The following is a 20583-nucleotide window of genomic DNA, read 5'->3' as shown; positions in this document are numbered from 1 at the left end:
TGCGTTTCTTACTAAAGCTATTTATGAAATGAACACCCTTTCAAAAGAATGTGATTTTCTTTCAAAGTAAACCTGCTACAGAGAAAAGGAATACTGATTTCACTTCAAACAATACTTTGAATGTCGTAAACAACTGCTTCTCCTTACCAAGATACACATGTGTGTTTCATGCTAAAGCTTTTCAAGAAATGAATACACTTTCAAAAGAATGTGAATATCTTTCAAAGTAAAGCTTGTACAGAGAAAAGGAATACGGATCTCACTTCTACCAATACTTTAACATGTTCCAAAGAACTGCTTCTCTTTACAGAAAAACACATGTGCTTTTCTTACAAAAGCATTTCATGAAATAAATACACATTCAAAAGAACGTTATTATCTTTCAAAGTAAAACTTCTGCAGAGAAAAGGAAAACTAATCTCACTTCTAACAGTAATTTGACATGTCGCAAACATCTGCTTCTCTTTACAGAGAAACACATGTGCGTTTCTTACTAAAGCTTTTCAAGATATGAATACACTTTCAAAAGAACATGTCTATATTTCAAAACAAAGATTCTACAGAGAAAAGGAACACTGATCTCACTTCTAACAATACTTTGACATGTCGTAAACAATGGCTTCTCTTTACAAGGAACAGTTGTGCGTTTCTCTCTTAAGTTATTTATGAAATGAATACACTTTCAAAGAATGTGATTATCTTTCAAAGTAAAGTTTCTAAAGAGAAATGAATACTGATCTCACTTCTAACAAGGCTTTGACATGTCAGAAACAACTGCCTTTCCTTACCAAGAAACACATGTGTGTTATTACTAAAGCATTTAAAGAAATAAATACACTTTCAAAAGAACGTGATTATATTTCAAATTAAAGCTTGCACACAGAAAATGACTACTGATCTCACTTCTAACAATACTTTGACATGTCGAAAACAACTGCTTCTCCTTACAGAGAAACACATGTGTGTTTCTTACAAAAGTATTTCATGAAATAAATGCACTTTCAAAAAAACGTGATTATCTTCCAAAGTAAAGCTTCTATAGAGAAAAGGAACACTGATCTCACTTCTCAAAAGACTTTGACATGTAGCAAAAACTGCTTCTCTTTACCAAGAAACACATGTGTTTCTTAATAAAGCTTTTCAAGAGATGAATACACTTTCAAAAGAACATGATTATATTTCAAAGCAAAGCTTCTACAGAGAAAAGTAACACTGATCTCACTTCTAACAGTAATTTGCCATGTTGCAAACAACTGCTTTTCTTTACAAAGAAACACTTTTGCGTTTCTTACTAAAGCTATTTTTGAAATGAACTCTTTCAAAACAATGTGATTATCTTCCAAAGTAAAGCTTCTACAGAGAAAAGGAAAACTGATCTCACTTCAAACAGTAATAGATATGTCGAAAAAATCTGCTTCTCTATAAGGAGAAGCACATGTGCATTTCTTAATAAAGCTTTTCCTAAAATGAATACACTTTAAAAAGAACGTGATTATATTTAAAAGCAAAGATTCTACAGAGAAAAGGAACACGGATCTCACTTCTAACAAGCCTTTGACATATCACAAAGAACTGCTTTGCTTTACAGAAAAAGACATGTGCGTTTCTTACTAAAGCATTTCAAGAAATGAATACACTTTCAAAAGAATGTGATTATCTTTCAAATAAAGCTTCTACAGAGAAAAGGAATACTGATCTCACTTCAAACAATACTTTGACATGTCGCAAACAATTGCTTCTCTTTAACAAGATACACGTGGGTTTCTTAGTAAAGCTTTTCAAGAAATGAATACACTTTCAAAAGAACGTGATTATATTTCAAAGCATAGCTTCTACAGAGAAAAGGAACACTGATCTCACTTCTAACAGTAATTTGACATGTCGCAAACAACTTTTCTTTACACAGAAAGACGTGTGTTTCTTACTAAAGCTATTTATAAAATGAATACACTTTCCAAAGAATGTGACTTTCTTTCAAAGTAAAGCTTCTACGGAGAAAAGGAACATTGATATCACTTCTAACAATAATTTGACACGTCGCAAACAACTGCTTCTCTTTACAGGGAAACACATGTGTGTTTCTTCCTAAAGCTTTTCATGAAATGAATACACTTTGAAATAAATGTGATTATCTTTCAAAGTAAAGCTTCTACAGAGAAAGGAACACTTATCTCTCTTCCAAAAATACTTTGACATGTCGCAAAAAATGGCTTTTCTTTACAGAGAAACAGTTGTGCGTTTCTTACTAAAGCTATTTTTGAAATGAATACACTTTCAAAACAATGAGATTATCTTTCAAAGTAAAGCTTGTAGAGAGAAAAGAAAACTGTTCTCATTTTTAACAGTAATTTGACATGTCACAAACAACTGCTTTTCTTTAGAGAGAAATACATGTATGTTTCTTACTAAAGATTTTCAAGAAATGTATACACTTTCAAAAGAACGTGATTATCTTTCAAATCAAAGCTTGTACAGAGAAAAGGAATATTGATCTCACTTCAAACAATATTTTGACATGTCCCAAACAACTGCTTCTCCTAACCAAGTAACACATGTGCTTTGCTTACTAAAGTTTTAAAGAAATGAATACACTTTTAAAAGAACATGATTATATTTCAAAGCAGAGTTTCTACAGAGAATGGAACACTGATCTCACTTCTAACAATACTTTGACATGTCGCAAACAACTGCTTCTCTTTACAGAGAAACACTTGTGCGTTTCTTACTAAAGCTATTAATGAAATGAATACACTTTCAGAAGAATATGATTATCTTTCAAAGTAAAGTTGTACAGAGAAAGGTAAACTGATCTCACTTCTAACAATACTTTGACATGTCGCAAACAACTGCTTCTCTTTACCAAGAAACACATGTGTTTCTAACTAAAGCTGTTCAAGAAATGTATACACTTTCAAAAGAATGTGATTATCCTTCAAAGTAAAGCTTGTACAAAGAAAAGGAACACTGATATCACTTCTAACAAGACGTTGACATGTCGCAAAAAACTGCTTCTCTTTATCAAGAAACACATGTGTGTTAGTTACTAAAGCTTTTCAGGAAATGAATACACTTTCAAAAGAATGTGATTATCTTTCAAAGTAAATCTTGTACCTAGAAAAGGAATATTGACCTCACTTCAAACAACACTTTGACATGTCGCAAACAACTGCTTCTCCTTACCAAGTAACACAAGTGCGTTTTAACTAAAGCTTTTCAGGAAAGAATACAGTTTCAAAATAGCGTGATTATCTTTCAATGTAAAGCTTGTACAGAGAAAAGGAACACTGATCTCACTAATAACAATACTTTGACATGTCGCAAAAAATGGCCTCTCTTTACAGAGAAACACATGTGCGTTTCTTACTAAAGCTATTTATGAAATAAATACACTTTCAAAGAATGTGGTTATCTTTCAAATTAAAGCTTCTACAGAGAAAAGCAACACTGATCTCAGGTCTAATAGGACGTTGACATGTCGCAAACAACTGCTTCTCATTACCAAGAAACACATGTGCGTTTCTTACTAAAGTTTTTAAAGAAATGAATACACTTTTTAAAGAACCAATTGTATTTCAAAGCAAAGCTTCTACAGAGAATGGAACACTGATCTCACTTCTAACAATACTTTGACATGTCGCAAACAACAGCTTCTCTTTACAGAGAAACACTTGTGCGTTTCTTACTAAAGCTATTAATGAAATGAATACACTTTCAAAGAATGTGATTATCTTTCTAAGTAAAGCTTCTACAGAGAAATGAATACTGATCACACTTCTAACAAGACTTTGACATGTCAGAAACAACTGCTTCTCTTTACCAAGACACACATGAGCATTATTACTAAAGCATTTCTAGAAATGAATACACTTTCAAAAGAACGTGACTATATTTCAAAATAAAGCTTCCACAGAGAAAATGAACACTGATCTCACTTCTAACAGTAATTTGACATGTCGAAAAGAAGTGCTTTTCTTTACAGAGAAACACATGTACATTTCTTACTAAAGCTTATCATGAAATGAATACACTTTCAAAAGAATATGATTATACTTCAAAGCAAAGCTTCTACAGAGAAAAGGAACACTGATCTCACTTCTAAAAATACTTGACATGTCGGAAAAAACTGCTTCTCTTTACAGAGAAACACATATGCGTTTCTTCCTAATGCTTTTCATGAAATGAATACACTTTGAAAAGAATGTGATTATCTTTCAAAGTAAAGCTTTTACAGAGAAAGGAACACTGATCTCTCTTCTAAAAATACTTTGACATGATGCATAATACGGCCTTTCTTTACAGAGAAACAACTGTGCGTTTCTTACTAAAGTTATATATGAAACTAATACACTTTCAAAAAACGTGATTATCTTTCAAAATAAAGCTTTGACAGAGAAAAGGAAAACTGATCTCACTTCTAATAGATATTTGACAGTTGCAAACGTCTGCTTCTTTACAGAGAAACTCATGTGTGTTTCATACTAAAACTTTTAAAGAAATGAATACACATTCAAAAGAACGTGATTATCATTCAAAGCAAAGCTTCTACAGAGGATGGAACACTGATCTCACTTCTAACAAGACTTTGACATTTAGGAAACAATTGAATCTCTTTACCAAGTAACACGTGTGTTTCTTACTAAAGCTAATCCTGAAATGAATACACTTTCAAAGGAATGTGATTATCTTTCAAAGTAAAGCTTCTACACAGAAAGGAACACTGATCTCTCTTCTAACAATACTTTGACATGTCGCAAAAAATGGCCTCTCTTTAGAGAAACACATGTGCGTTTCTTACTAAAGCTATTTATGAAATGAACACCCTTTCAAAAGAATGTGATTTTCTTTCAAAGTAAACCTGCTACAGAGAAAAGGAATACTGATTTCACTTCAAACAATACTTTGAATGTCGTAAACAACTGCTTCTCCTTACCAAGATACACATGTGTGTTTCATGCTAAAGCTTTTCAAGAAATGAATACACTTTCAAAAGAATGTGAATATCTTTCAAAGTAAAGCTTGTACAGAGAAAAGGAATACGGATCTCACTTCTACCAATACTTTAACATGTTCCAAAGAACTGCTTCTCTTTACAGAAAAACACATGTGCTTTTCTTACAAAAGCATTTCATGAAATAAATACACATTCAAAAGAACGTTATTATCTTTCAAAGTAAAACTTCTGCAGAGAAAAGGAAAACTAATCTCACTTCTAACAGTAATTTGACATGTCGCAAACATCTGCTTCTCTTTACAGAGAAACACATGTGCGTTTCTTACTAAAGCTTTTCAAGATATGAATACACTTTCAAAAGAACATGTCTATATTTCAAAACAAAGATTCTACAGAGAAAAGGAACACTGATCTCACTTCTAACAATACTTTGACATGTCGTAAACAATGGCTTCTCTTTACAAGGAACAGTTGTGCGTTTCTCTCTTAAGTTATTTATGAAATGAATACACTTTCAAAGAATGTGATTATCTTTCAAAGTAAAGTTTCTAAAGAGAAATGAATACTGATCTCACTTCTAACAAGGCTTTGACATGTCAGAAACAACTGCCTTTCCTTACCAAGAAACACATGTGTGTTATTACTAAAGCATTTAAAGAAATAAATACACTTTCAAAAGAACGTGATTATATTTCAAATTAAAGCTTGCACACAGAAAATGACTACTGATCTCACTTCTAACAATACTTTGACATGTCGAAAACAACTGCTTCTCCTTACAGAGAAACACATGTGTGTTTCTTACAAAAGTATTTCATGAAATAAATGCACTTTCAAAAAAACGTGATTATCTTCCAAAGTAAAGCTTCTATAGAGAAAAGGAACACTGATCTCACTTCTCAAAAGACTTTGACATGTAGCAAAAACTGCTTCTCTTTACCAAGAAACACATGTGTTTCTTAATAAAGCTTTTCAAGAGATGAATACACTTTCAAAAGAACATGATTATATTTCAAAGCAAAGCTTCTACAGAGAAAAGTAACACTGATCTCACTTCTAACAGTAATTTGCCATGTTGCAAACAACTGCTTTTCTTTACAAAGAAACACTTTTGCGTTTCTTACTAAAGCTATTTTTGAAATGAACTCTTTCAAAACAATGTGATTATCTTCCAAAGTAAAGCTTCTACAGAGAAAAGGAAAACTGATCTCACTTCAAACAGTAATAGATATGTCGAAAAAATCTGCTTCTCTATAAGGAGAAGCACATGTGCATTTCTTAATAAAGCTTTTCCTAAAATGAATACACTTTAAAAAGAACGTGATTATATTTAAAAGCAAAGATTCTACAGAGAAAAGGAACACGGATCTCACTTCTAACAAGCCTTTGACATATCACAAAGAACTGCTTTGCTTTACAGAAAAAGACATGTGCGTTTCTTACTAAAGCATTTCAAGAAATGAATACACTTTCAAAAGAATGTGATTATCTTTCAAATAAAGCTTCTACAGAGAAAAGGAATACTGATCTCACTTCAAACAATACTTTGACATGTCGCAAACAATTGCTTCTCTTTAACAAGATACACGTGGGTTTCTTAGTAAAGCTTTTCAAGAAATGAATACACTTTCAAAAGAACGTGATTATATTTCAAAGCATAGCTTCTACAGAGAAAAGGAACACTGATCTCACTTCTAACAGTAATTTGACATGTCGCAAACAACTTTTCTTTACACAGAAAGACGTGTGTTTCTTACTAAAGCTATTTATAAAATGAATACACTTTCCAAAGAATGTGACTTTCTTTCAAAGTAAAGCTTCTACGGAGAAAAGGAACATTGATATCACTTCTAACAATAATTTGACACGTCGCAAACAACTGCTTCTCTTTACAGGGAAACACATGTGTGTTTCTTCCTAAAGCTTTTCATGAAATGAATACACTTTGAAATAATTGTGATTATCTTTCAAAGTAAAGCTTCTACAGAGAAAGGAACACTTATCTCTCTTCCAAAAATACTTTGACATGTCACAAAAAATGGCTTTTCTTTACAGAGAAACAGTTGTGCGTTTCTTACTAAAGCTATTTTTGAAATGAATACACTTTCAAAACAATGAGATTATCTTTCAAAGTAAAGCTTGTAGAGAGAAAAGAAAACTGTTCTCATTTTTAACAGTAATTTGACATGTCACAAACAACTGCTTTTCTTTAGAGAGAAATACATGTATGTTTCTTACTAAAGATTTTCAAGAAATGTATACACTTTCAAAAGAACGTGATTATCTTTCAAATTAAAGCTTGTACAGAGAAAAGGAATATTGATCTCACTTCAAACAATATTTTGACATGTCCCAAACAACTGCTTCTCCTAACCAAGTAACACATGTGCTTTGCTTACTAAAGTTTTAAAGAAATGAATACACTTTTAAAAGAACATGATTATATTTCAAAGCAGAGTTTCTACAGAGAATGGAACACTGATCTCACTTCTAACAATACTTTGACATGTCGCAAACAACTGCTTCTCTTTACAGAGAAACACTTGTGCGTTTCTTACTAAAGCTATTAATGAAATGAATACACTTTCAGAAGAATATGATTATCTTTCAAAGTAAAGTTGTACAGAGAAAGGTAAACTGATCTCACTTCTAACAATACTTTGACATGTCGCAAACAACTGCTTCTCTTTACCAAGAAACACATGTGTTTCTAACTAAAGCTGTTCAAGAAATGTATACACTTTCAAAAGAATGTGATTATCCTTCAAAGTAAAGCTTGTACAAAGAAAAGGAACACTGATATCACTTCTAACAAGACGTTGACATGTCGCAAAAAACTGCTTCTCTTTATCAAGAAACACATGTGTGTTAGTTACTAAAGCTTTTCAGGAAATGAATACACTTTCAAAAGAATGTGATTATCTTTCAAAGTAAATCTTGTACCTAGAAAAGGAATATTGACCTCACTTCAAACAACACTTTGACATGTCGCAAACCACTGCTTCTCCTTACCAAGTTACACAAGTGCGTTTTAACTAAAGCTTTTCAGGAAAGAATACAGTTTCAAAATAGCGTGATTATCTTTCAATGTAAAGCTTGTACAGAGAAAAGGAACACTGATCTCACTAATAACAATACTTTGACATGTCGTAAACAATGGCTTCTCTTTACAAGGAACAGTTATGCGTTTCTTACTAAGTTATTTATGAAATGAATACACTTTCAAAGAATGTGATTATCTTTCAAAGTAAAGTTTCTAAAGAGAAATGAATACTGATCTCACTTCTAACAAGGCTTTGACATGTCAGAAACAACTGCCTTTCCTTACCAAGAAACACATGTGTGTTATTACTAAAGCATTTAAAGAAATAAATACACTTTCAAAAGAACGTGATTATATTTCAAATTAAAGCTTGCACACAGAAAATGACTACTGATCTCACTTCTAACAATACTTTGACATGTCGAAAACAACTGCTTCTCCTTACAGAGAAACACATGTGTGTTTCTTACAAAAGTATTTCATGAAATAAATGCACTTTCAAAAAAACGTGATTATCTTCCAAAGTAAAGCTTCTATAGAGAAAAGGAACACTGATCTCACTTCTCAAAAGACTTTGACATGTAGCAAAAACTGCTTCTCTTTACCAAGAAACACATGTGTTTCTTAATAAAGCTTTTCAAGAGATGAATACACTTTCAAAAGAACATGATTATATTTCAAAGCAAAGCTTCTACAGAGAAAAGTAACACTGATCTCACTTCTAACAGTAATTTGCCATGTTGCAAACAACTGCTTTTCTTTACAAAGAAACACTTTTGCGTTTCTTACTAAAGCTATTTTTGAAATGAACTCTTTCAAAACAATGTGATTATCTTCCAAAGTAAAGCTTCTACAGAGAAAAGGAAAACTGATCTCACTTCAAACAGTAATAGATATGTCGGAAAAATCTGCTTCTCTGTAAGGAGAAGCACATGTGCATTTCTTAATTAAGCTTTTCCTAAAATGAATACACTTTAAAAAGAACGTGATTATATTTAAAAGCAAAGATTCTACAGAGAAAAGGAACACGGATCTCACTTCTAACAAGCCTTTGACATGTCACAAAGAACTGCTTTGCTTTACAGAAAAAGACATGTGCGTTTCTTACTAAAGCATTTCAAGAAATGAATACACTTTCAAAAGAATGTGATTATCTTTCAAATAAAGCTTCTACAGAGAAAAGGAATACTGATCTCACTTCAAACAATACTTTGACATGTCGCAAACAATTGCTTCTCTTTAACAAGATACACGTGGGTTTCTTAGTAAAGCTTTTCAAGAAATGAATGAATACACTTTCAAAAGAACGTGATTATATTTCAAAGCATAGCTTCTACAGAGAAAAGGAACACTGATCTCACTTCTAACAGTAATTTGACATGTCGCAAACAACTTTTCTTTACACAGAAAGACGTGTGTTTCTTACTAAAGCTATTTATAAAATGAATACACTTTCCAAAGAATGTGACTTTCTTTCAAAGTAAAGCTTCTACGGAGAAAAGGAACATTGATATCACTTCTAACAATAATTTGACACGTCGCAAACAACTGCTTCTCTTTACAGGGAAACACATGTGTGTTTCTTCCTAAAGCTTTTCATGAAATGAATACACTTTGAAATAAATGTGATTATCTTTCAAAGTAAAGCTTCTACAGAGAAAGGAACACTTATCTCTCTTCCAAAAATACTTTGACATGTCGCAAAAAATGGCTTTTCTTTACAGAGAAACAGTTGTGCGTTTCTTACTAAAGCTATTTTTGAAATGAATACACTTTCAAAACAATGAGATTATCTTTCAAAGTAAAGCTTGTAGAGAGAAAAGAAAACTGTTCTCATTTTTAACAGTAATTTGACATGTCACAAACAACTGCTTTTCTTTAGAGAGAAATACATGTATGTTTCTTACTAAAGATTTTCAAGAAATGTATACACTTTCAAAAGAACGTGATTATCTTTCAAATTAAAGCTTGTACAGAGAAAAGGAATATTGATCTCACTTCAAACAATATTTTGACATGTCCCAAACAACTGCTTCTCCTAACCAAGTAACACATGTGCTTTGCTTACTAAAGTTTTAAAGAAATGAATACACTTTTAAAAGAACATGATTATATTTCAAAGCAGAGTTTCTACAGAGAATGGAACACTGATCTCACTTCTAACAATACTTTGACATGTCGCAAACAACTGCTTCTCTTTACAGAGAAACACTTGTGCGTTTCTTACTAAAGCTATTAATGAAATGAATACACTTTCAGAAGAATATGATTATCTTTCAAAGTAAAGTTGTACAGAGAAAGGTAAACTGATCTCACTTCTAACAATACTTTGACATGTCGCAAACAACTGCTTCTCTTTACCAAGAAACACATGTGTTTCTAACTAAAGCTGTTCAAGAAATGTATACACTTTCAAAAGAATGTGATTATCCTTCAAAGTAAAGCTTGTACAAAGAAAAGGAACACTGATATCACTTCTAACAAGACGTTGACATGTCGCAAAAAACTGCTTCTCTTTATCAAGAAACACATGTGTGTTAGTTACTAAAGCTTTTCAGGAAATGAATACACTTTCAAAAGAATGTGATTATCTTTCAAAGTAAATCTTGTACCTAGAAAAGGAATATTGACCTCACTTCAAACAACACTTTGACATGTCGCAAACAACTGCTTCTCCTTACCAAGTAACACAAGTGCGTTTTAACTAAAGCTTTTCAGGAAAGAATACAGTTTCAAAATAGCGTGATTATCTTTCAATGTAAAGCTTGTACAGAGAAAAGGAACACTGATCTCACTAATAACAATACTTTGACATGTCGCAAAAAATGGCCTCTCTTTACAGAGAAACACATGTGCGTTTCTTACTAAAGCTATTTATGAAATAAATACACTTTCAAAGAATGTGGTTATCTTTCAAATTAAAGCTTCTACAGAGAAAAGCAACACTGATCTCAGGTCTAATAGGACGTTGACATGTCGCAAACAACTGCTTCTCATTACCAAGAAACACATGTGCGTTTCTTACTAAAGTTTTTAAAGAAATGAATACACTTTTTAAAGAACCAATTGTATTTCAAAGCAAAGCTTCTACAGAGAATGGAACACTGATCTCACTTCTAACAATACTTTGACATGTCGCAAACAACAGCTCTCTTTACAGAGAAACACTTGTGCGTTTCTTACTAAAGCTATTAATGAAATGAATACACTTTCAAAGAATGTGATTATCTTTCAAAGTAAAGCTTCTACAGAGAAATGAATACTGATCACACTTCTAACAAGACTTTGACATGTCAGAAACAACTGCTTCTCTTTACCAAGACACACATGAGCATTATTACTAAAGCATTTCTAGAAATGAATACACTTTCAAAAGAACGTGACTATATTTCAAAATAAAGCTTCCACAGAGAAAATGAACACTGATCTCACTTCTAACAGTAATTTGACATGTCGAAAAGAAGTGCTTTTCTTTACAGAGAAACACATGTACATTTCTTACTAAAGCTTATCATGAAATGAATACACTTTCAAAAGAATATGATTATACTTCAAAGCAAAGCTTCTACAGAGAAAAGGAACACTGATCTCACTTCTAAAAATACTTGACATGTCGGAAAAAACTGCTTCTCTTTACAGAGAAACACATATGCGTTTCTTCCTAATGCTTTTCATGAAATGAATACACTTTGAAAAGAATGTGATTATCTTTCAAAGTAAAGCTTTTACAGAGAAAGGAACACTGATCTCTCTTCTAAAAATACTTTGACATGATGCATAATACGGCCTTTCTTTACAGAGAAACAACTGTGCGTTTCTTACTAAAGTTATATATGAAACTAATACACTTTCAAAAAACGTGATTATCTTTCAAAATAAAGCTTTGACAGAGAAAAGGAAAACTGATCTCACTTCTAATAGATATTTGACAGTTGCAAACATCTGCTTCTTTACAGAGAAACTCATGTGTGTTTCATACTAAAACTTTTTAAGAAATGAATACACATTCAAAAGAACGTGATTATCATTCAAAGCAAAGCTTCTACAGAGGATGGAACACTGATCTCACTTCTAACAAGACTTTGACATTTAGGAAACAATTGAATCTCTTTACCAAGTAACACGTGTGTTTCTTACTAAAGCTAATCCTGAAATGAATACACTTTCAAAGGAATGTGATTATCTTTCAAAGTAAAGCTTCTACACAGAAAGGAACACTGATCTCTCTTCTAACAATACTTTGACATGTCGCAAAAAATGGCCTCTCTTTAGAGAAACACATGTGCGTTTCTTACTAAAGCTATTTATGAAATGAACACCCTTTCAAAAGAATGTGATTTTCTTTCAAAGTAAACCTGCTACAGAGAAAAGGAATACTGATTTCACTTCAAACAATACTTTGAATGTCGTAAACAACTGCTTCTCCTTACCAAGATACACATGTGTGTTTCATGCTAAAGCTTTTCAAGAAATGAATACACTTTCAAAAGAATGTGAATATCTTTCAAAGTAAAGCTTGTACAGAGAAAAGGAATACGGATCTCACTTCTACCAATACTTTAACATGTTCCAAAGAACTGCTTCTCTTTACAGAAAAACACATGTGCTTTTCTTACAAAAGCATTTCATGAAATAAATACACATTCAAAAGAACGTTATTATCTTTCAAAGTAAAACTTCTGCTGAGAAAAGGAAAACTAATCTCACTTCTAACAGTAATTTGACATGTCGCAAACATCTGCTTCTCTTTACAGAGAAACACATGTGCGTTTCTTACTAAAGCTTTTCAAGATATGAATACACTTTCAAAAGAACATGTCTATATTTCAAAACAAAGATTCTACAGAGAAAAGGAACACTGATCTCACTTCTAACAATACTTTGACATGTCGTAAACAATGGCTTCTCTTTACAAGGAACAGTTGTGCGTTTCTCTCTTAAGTTATTTATGAAATGAATACACTTTCAAAGAATGTGATTATCTTTCAAAGTAAAGTTTCTAAAGAGAAATGAATACTGATCTCACTTCTAACAAGGCTTTGACATGTCAGAAACAACTGCCTTTCCTTACCAAGAAACACATGTGTGTTATTACTAAAGCATTTAAAGAAATAAATACACTTTCAAAAGAACGTGATTATATTTCAAATTAAAGCTTGCACACAGAAAATGACTACTGATCTCACTTCTAACAATACTTTGACATGTCGAAAACAACTGCTTCTCCTTACAGAGAAACACATGTGTGTTTCTTACAAAAGTATTTCATGAAATAAATGCACTTTCAAAAAAACGTGATTATCTTCCAAAGTAAAGCTTCTATAGAGAAAAGGAACACTGATCTCACTTCTCAAAAGACTTTGACATGTAGCAAAAACTGCTTCTCTTTACCAAGAAACACATGTGTTTCTTAATAAAGCTTTTCAAGAGATGAATACACTTTCAAAAGAACATGATTATATTTCAAAGCAAAGCTTCTACAGAGAAAAGTAACACTGATCTCACTTCTAACAGTAATTTGCCATGTTGCAAACAACTGCTTTTCTTTACAAAGAAACACTTTTGCGTTTCTTACTAAAGCTATTTTTGAAATGAACTCTTTCAAAACAATGTGATTATCTTCCAAAGTAAAGCTTCTACAGAGAAAAGGAAAACTGATCTCACTTCAAACAGTAATAGATATGTCGAAAAAATCTGCTTCTCTATAAGGAGAAGCACATGTGCATTTCTTAATAAAGCTTTTCCTAAAATGAATACACTTTAAAAAGAACGTGATTATATTTAAAAGCAAAGATTCTACAGAGAAAAGGAACACGGATCTCACTTCTAACAAGCCTTTGACATATCACAAAGAACTGCTTTGCTTTACAGAAAAAGACATGTGCGTTTCTTACTAAAGCATTTCAAGAAATGAATACACTTTCAAAAGAATGTGATTATCTTTCAAATAAAGCTTCTACAGAGAAAAGGAATACTGATCTCACTTCAAACAATACTTTGACATGTCGCAAACAATTGCTTCTCTTTAACAAGATACACGTGGGTTTCTTAGTAAAGCTTTTCAAGAAATGAATACACTTTCAAAAGAACGTGATTATATTTCAAAGCATAGCTTCTACAGAGAAAAGGAACACTGATCTCACTTCTAACAGTAATTTGACATGTCGCAAACAACTTTTCTTTACACAGAAAGACGTGTGTTTCTTACTAAAGCTATTTATAAAATGAATACACTTTCCAAAGAATGTGACTTTCTTTCAAAGTAAAGCTTCTACGGAGAAAAGGAACATTGATATCACTTCTAACAATAATTTGACACGTCGCAAACAACTGCTTCTCTTTACAGGGAAACACATGTGTGTTTCTTCCTAAAGCTTTTCATGAAATGAATACACTTTGAAATAATTGTGATTATCTTTCAAAGTAAAGCTTCTACAGAGAAAGGAACACTTATCTCTCTTCCAAAAATACTTTGACATGTCACAAAAAATGGCTTTTCTTTACAGAGAAACAGTTGTGCGTTTCTTACTAAAGCTATTTTTGAAATGAATACACTTTCAAAACAATGAGATTATCTTTCAAAGTAAAGCTTGTAGAGAGAAAAGAAAACTGTTCTCATTTTTAACAGTAATTTGACATGTCACAAACAACTGCTTTTCTTTAGAGAGAAATACATGTATGTTTCTTACTAAAGATTTTCAAGAAATGTATACACTTTCAAAAGAACGTGATTATCTTTCAAATTAAAGCTTGTACAGAGAAAAGGAATATTGATCTCACTTCAAACAATATTTTGACATGTCCCAAACAACTGCTTCTCCTAACCAAGTAACACATGTGCTTTGCTTACTAAAGTTTTAAAGAAATGAATACACTTTTAAAAGAACATGATTATATTTCAAAGCAGAGTTTCTACAGAGAATGGAACACTGATCTCACTTCTAACAATACTTTGACATGTCGCAAACAACTGCTTCTCTTTACAGAGAAACACTTGTGCGTTTCTTACTAAAGCTATTAATGAAATGAATACACTTTCAGAAGAATATGATTATCTTTCAAAGTAAAGTTGTACAGAGAAAGGTAAACTGATCTCACTTCTAACAATACTTTGACATGTCGCAAACAACTGCTTCTCTTTACCAAGAAACACATGTGTTTCTAACTAAAGCTGTTCAAGAAATGTATACACTTTCAAAAGAATGTGATTATCCTTCAAAGTAAAGCTTGTACAAAGAAAAGGAACACTGATATCACTTCTAACAAGACGTTGACATGTCGCAAAAAACTGCTTCTCTTTATCAAGAAACACATGTGTGTTAGTTACTAAAGCTTTTCAGGAAATGAATACACTTTCAAAAGAATGTGATTATCTTTCAAAGTAAATCTTGTACCTAGAAAAGGAATATTGACCTCACTTCAAACAACACTTTGACATGTCGCAAACCACTGCTTCTCCTTACCAAGTTACACAAGTGCGTTTTAACTAAAGCTTTTCAGGAAAGAATACAGTTTCAAAATAGCGTGATTATCTTTCAATGTAAAGCTTGTACAGAGAAAAGGAACACTGATCTCACTAATAACAATACTTTGACATGTCGTAAACAATGGCTTCTCTTTACAAGGAACAGTTATGCGTTTCTTACTAAGTTATTTATGAAATGAATACACTTTCAAAGAATGTGATTATCTTTCAAAGTAAAGTTTCTAAAGAGAAATGAATACTGATCTCACTTCTAACAAGGCTTTGACATGTCAGAAACAACTGCCTTTCCTTACCAAGAAACACATGTGTGTTATTACTAAAGCATTTAAAGAAATAAATACACTTTCAAAAGAACGTGATTATATTTCAAATTAAAGCTTGCACACAGAAAATGACTACTGATCTCACTTCTAACAATACTTTGACATGTCGAAAACAACTGCTTCTCCTTACAGAGAAACACATGTGTGTTTCTTACAAAAGTATTTCATGAAATAAATGCACTTTCAAAAAAACGTGATTATCTTCCAAAGTAAAGCTTCTATAGAGAAAAGGAACACTGATCTCACTTCTCAAAAGACTTTGACATGTAGCAAAAACTGCTTCTCTTTACCAAGAAACACATGTGTTTCTTAATAAAGCTTTTCAAGAGATGAATACACTTTCAAAAGAACATGATTATATTTCAAAGCAAAGCTTCTACAGAGAAAAGTAACACTGATCTCACTTCTAACAGTAATTTGCCATGTTGCAAACAACTGCTTTTCTTTACAAAGAAACACTTTTGCGTTTCTTACTAAAGCTATTTTTGAAATGAACTCTTTCAAAACAATGTGATTATCTTCCAAAGTAAAGCTTCTACAGAGAAAAGGAAAACTGATCTCACTTCAAACAGTAATAGATATGTCGAAAAAATCTGCTTCTCTATAAGGAGAAGCACATGTGCATTTCTTAATAAAGCTTTTCCTAAAATGAATACACTTTAAAAAGAACGTGATTATATTTAAAAGCAAAGATTCTACAGAGAAAAGGAACACGGATCTCACTTCTAACAAGCCTTTGACATGTCACAAAGAACTGCTTTGCTTTACAGAAAAAGACATGTGCGTTTCTTACTAAAGCATTTCAAGAAATGAATACACTTTCAAAAGAATGTGATTATCTTTCAAATAAAGCTTCTACAGAGAAAAGGAATACTGATCTCACTTCAAACAATACTTTGACATGTCGCAAACAATTGCTTCTCTTTAACAAGATACACGTGGGTTTCTTAGTAAAGCTTCTCAAGAAATGAATACACTTTCAAAAGAACATGATTATATTTCAAAGCATAGCTTCTACAGAGAAAAGGAACACTGATCTCACTTCTAAGAGTAATTTGACATGTCGCAAACAACTTTTCTTTACACAGAAAGACGTGTGTTTCTTACTAAAGCTATTTATAAAATGAATACACTTTCCAAAGAATGTGACTTTCTTTCAAAGTAAAGCTTCTACGGAGAAAAGGAACATTGATATCACTTCTAACAATAATTTGACACGTCGCAAACAACTGCTTCTCTTTACAGGGAAACACATGTGTGTTTCTTCCTAAAGCTTTTCATGAAATGAATACACTTTGAAATAAATGTGATTATCTTTCAAAGTAAAGCTTCTACAGAGAAAGGAACACTTATCTCTCTTCCAAAAATACTTTGACATGTCGCAAAAAAATGGCTTTTCTTTACAGAGAAACAGTTGTGCGTTTCTTACTAAAGCTATTTTTGAAATGAATACACTTTCAAAACAATGAGATTATCTTTCAAAGTAAAGCTTGTAGAGAGAAAAGAAAACTGTTCTCATTTTTAACAGTAATTTGACATGTCACAAACAACTGCTTTTCTTTAGAGAGAAATACATGTATGTTTCTTACTAAAGATTTTCAAGAAATGTATACACTTTCAAAAGAACGTGATTATCTTTCAAATTAAAGCTTGTACAGAGAAAAGGAATATTGATCTCACTTCAAACAATATTTTGACATGTCCCAAACAACTGCTTCTCCTATCCAAGTAACACATGTGCTTTGCTTACTAAAGTTTTAAAGAAATGAATACACTTTTAAAAGAACATGATTATATTTCAAAACAGAGTTTCTACAGAGAATGGAACACTGATCTCACTTCTAACAATACTTTGACATGTCGCAAACAACTGCTTCTCTTTACAGAGAAACACTTGTGCGTTTCTTACTAAAGCTATTAATGAAATGAATACACTTTCAGAAGAATATGATTATCTTTCAAAGTAAAGTTGTACAGAGAAAGGTAAACTGATCTCACTTCTAACAATACTTTGACATGTCGCAAACAACTGCTTCTCTTTACCAAGAAACACATGTGTTTCTAACTAAAGCTGTTCAAGAAATGTATACACTTTCAAAAGAATGTGATTATCCTTCAAAGTAAAGCTTGTACAAAGAAAAGGAACACTGATATCACTTCTAACAAGACGTTGACATGTCGCAAAAAACTGCTTCTCTTTATCAAGAAACACGTGTGTTAGTTACTAAAGCTTTTCAGGAAATGAATACACTTTCAAAAGAATGTGATTATCTTTCAAAGTAAATCTTGTACCTAGAATAGGAATATTGACCTCACTTCAAACAACACTTTGACATGTCGCAAACAACTGCTTCTCCTTACCAAGTAACACAAGTGCGTTTTAACTAAAGCTTTTCAGGAAAGAATACAGTTTCAAAATAGCGTGATTATCTTTCAATGTAAAGCTTGTACAGAGAAAAGGAACACTGATCTCACTAATAACAATACTTTGACATGTCGCAAAAAATGGCCTCTCCTTACCGAGAAACACATGTGCATTTCTTACTAAAGCTATTTATGAAATAAATACACTTTCAAAGAATGTGGTTATCTTTCAAATTAAAGCTTCTACAGAGAAAAGCAACACTGATCTCAGGTCTAATAGGACGTTGACATGTCGCAAACAACTGCTTCTCATTACCAAGAAACACATGTGCTTTTCTTACTAAAGTTTTTAAAGAAATGAATACACTTTTTAAAGAACCAATTGTATTTCAAAGCAAAGCTTCTACAGAGAATGGAACACTGATCTCACTTCTAACAATACTTTGACATGTCGCAAACAACAGCTTCTCTTTACAGAGAAACACTTGTGCGTTTCTTACTAAAGCTATTAATGAAATGAATACACTTTCAAAAGAATGTGTTTATCTTTTAATGTAAAGCTTGTACAGAGAAAGGTACACTGATCTCACTTCTAAAAATACTTTGACATGTCGCAAACAATGGCTTCTCTTTACCAAGAAACCCGTGTGTGTTTCTAACTAATGCTTTTCAAAAAATGTATACACTTTCAAAAGAACTTGATTATCCTTCAAATTAAAGCTTGTACAGAGAAAGGGAACAATGATATCACTTCTAACCAGACGTTGACATGACGCAAACAACTGCTACTCTTTACCAAGAAACACATGTGTGTTAGTTACTAAAGCTTTTCTGGAAATGAATATAGTTTCAAAAAATGTGATTATCTTTAAAGGAAAGCTTCTACAGAGATAAGGAATATTGACCTCACTTCAAACAATACTTTTACATGTCCTACACAACAGCTTCTCCTTACCAAGTAACACAAGTGCGTTTCTAACTAAAGCTTTTCAGGAAAGATTACACTTTCAAAAGAATGAGATTATCTTTCAATATGAAGCTTGTACAGAGAAAAGGAACACTGATCCCACTTCTAACAAACATTTGACATGTCACAAACAACTGCTTTTCTTCACAGAGAAAGACATGTGCTCTTCTTACTAAAGCTTTTAATAAAATGAATACACTTTCAAAAGAATGTGTTTATCTTTCAATGTAAAGCTTCTACAGAGAAAGGTACACTGATCTCACTTGTAAAAATACTTTGATATGTCGCAAAGAAATGCTTCCCTTTACAGAGAAAGACATGTGCGTTTCTTACTAAAGCTATTTATAAAATAAATACACTTTCCAAAGAATGTGATTATCTTTCAAAGTAAAGCTTGTACAGAGAAAGGTACACTGATCTCACTTCTAACGATACTTTGATATGCCGCAAACAACTGCTTCTCTTTACCAAGAAACACAAGTGCGTTTCTAACTTAAGCTTTTCAAGAAAAACTACACTTTCAAAATAATGTGATTATCTTTCAAAATAAAGCTTGTACAGAGAAAAGGAACACTAATCTCACTTCTCACAATACTTTGACATGTCACAAACAACTGCTTCTCTTTACTAAGAAACACATGTGCGTTTCTAAATAAGCTTTTCAGGAAATGAACGCACTTTCAAAGCAATGTGATTATATTTCAAAGTAAAGCTTGTACAGAGAAAAAGAATACTTATCTCAGTTCTAACAATACTTTGACAGGTCGCAAACAACTGCTTCTCTTTACAGAGAAACACTTGTGTGTTTCTTAAAAGAATTTCATGCAATAAATACACTTTCAAAAGAACATGATTATCTTTCAAAGCAAAGTTTTACAGAGAAAAGGAACACTGTTCTCACTTCTAACTATACTTTTACATGTCCCAGACATCTGCTCCTCTTTTCAGAGAAACACATGTGCGTTTTACACTAAAACATTTTATGAATTTATTACACTTTCCAAAGAATGTGATTATCTTTCAGAGTAAAGTTTGTACAGAGAAAAGGAACACTGTTCTCACTTCTTAACAATACTTTGACATTTTCCAAACAACTGCTTCTCTTTTCATAGATAAAAATGTGCGTTTCTCAATAAATCATTTCATGAAATTATACACTTTCAAAAGAATGTGATTATCTTTTAAAGTAAAGATTGTACAGAGAAATGGAACACTGTTCACACTTCTAACAATACTTAGTCTTGTCGGAAAGAACTGCATCTCTTTTTAGAAAAACACATGTGTGTTTTTCACTAAAGCATTTCATGAATTTATACACTTTCAAGAGAATGTGATTATCTCTCTAAGTAAGGTTTGTATAGAGAAAAGTAACACTCTTCTCAATTCTTAACAATACTTTGACATGTTCCAAAGAACTGCTTCTCTTTTCAGAGATACACATGTGCGTTT

The sequence above is a fragment of the Chionomys nivalis genome, chromosome 4, assembly GCF_950005125.1.
Source record: "Chionomys nivalis chromosome 4, mChiNiv1.1, whole genome shotgun sequence".
Lineage (NCBI taxonomy): Eukaryota > Metazoa > Chordata > Mammalia > Rodentia > Cricetidae > Chionomys > Chionomys nivalis.
Note: the sequence above shows the minus strand (reverse complement) of the source record.